The sequence below is a fragment of the Otolemur garnettii genome, unplaced genomic scaffold (assembly GCF_000181295.1).
Source record: "Otolemur garnettii isolate 467f Iridium unplaced genomic scaffold, OtoGar3 scaffold00065, whole genome shotgun sequence".
Taxonomy (NCBI): Eukaryota; Metazoa; Chordata; class Mammalia; order Primates; family Galagidae; genus Otolemur; species Otolemur garnettii.
In genome coordinates this window covers 1,506,877-1,508,126 of record NW_003852460.1, presented here as the reverse complement: position 1 = coordinate 1,508,126, position 1,250 = coordinate 1,506,877, and the positions used below count along the sequence as shown (strand labels likewise).

General features: G+C 41.4%; 1 protein-coding gene across 1 annotated transcript in view; it reads left to right on the top strand.

The window, feature by feature from the left end:
• The window catches only part of DHRSX (dehydrogenase/reductase X-linked), a 111,105-nt gene that overhangs the window by 100,201 nt on the left and 9,654 nt on the right, over positions 1-1,250 (top strand). The gene's annotated exons all lie outside the window — the stretch shown is intronic.

Sequence of the window (1,250 nt, the reverse complement as noted above, 5' to 3'; positions counted from 1 at the left end):
CGCCCGAGGATCAGACCGTGATTTGTGACAAAGTGTATCTACAATTTTTTTTAAAGTAATTTATTTATTTTTGAGATAGAGTTTCACTATGTCACCCTCAGTAGAGTGCTGTGACATCATAGCTCACAGCAACCTCCAACTCTTGGGCTTAAGTGGTTCTCTTGTCTCAGCCTCCCGAGTAGCTGGGATGACAGGCGCCCGTCACAATGCCTGGCTATTTTTTGTTGCAGTTGTCGTTGTTGTTTAGCAGGCCCTGGGCCAAGTTCCAACCCACCAGCCTTGGTGCATGTGGGTGCTGCCCTAACCGCTGAGCTACGGGACCCTATCTGAGATTGTTGATAAACTTTTATCTTTCTTCCTGTGACATGAGTTTGCTTCATGAGAACTCAGGATAAAAAACAAAGGTCATTAGTTTTTTCTTTGGGGGGTGCAAATTCTATACAGATAAAGGAACAGCTTCATCCTGTGTTTGGGAGAAAGAGAGAGAACAGAACACAGGAGGGGAAGTCAGACCTACCTTCTTCTCTCTGTTCTCTGATGTTAAGATTTTGGGATATCACTTTCTAAATCCCAAGACAAGAGTGTCCCACATTTTCAGAATGATTTCTGCCTCCCCAGAGTGTTAGATTCCACTTCCCAGCCATTTCCTTAAGGCTGGTGTAATGCCATTTACCTGTGGATCTGCCTTCTGTGTTATTTTTGTCAAGTAGGTAATGGTTTGATCATTTGTTTATAAGGTGGAAAGAAAAAAAAATAGAGCATTAAGAAATCTTCCTCTCGATTACCCTCATTATTTTGCAAAATAGTCTAATTATCATGAAAAATCTCTGCTTTTGAAAAAAAAAAAAAAAAGAAAACGAGAACTGTTTGCCTTCTTGAACCCTGTGGATCTGGGGATTCTTTTTCTTTGGAAGAATAATTCTGAGTCAACTTCTAAAATTGTTTCTAAGGCTGATTGCTTTGTCGAGGTTCTCTACCTCTTCTTGAGTCAGTTTTGACAGGTGTTCCCCTGAGATCATGGCCTGCCCCATCCAGTTTTAGAATTAATGACTGTGGTTACGGAAAGTGCAGTGCCATCGTGGGCTCTGCCAACTTCCCCACACCCAACTCCTTTTTAGGGATTAATTAGCTCCCTCATTCCCCAGTTTTCTTCCTCATCAACTCTACTTTGATTCTCCAATTCCCCAAGCAAAGGAATTTCAAAACGTTTCTTTTTTTATCAAACGTTAAGACCTCTCACAGTGAAATAC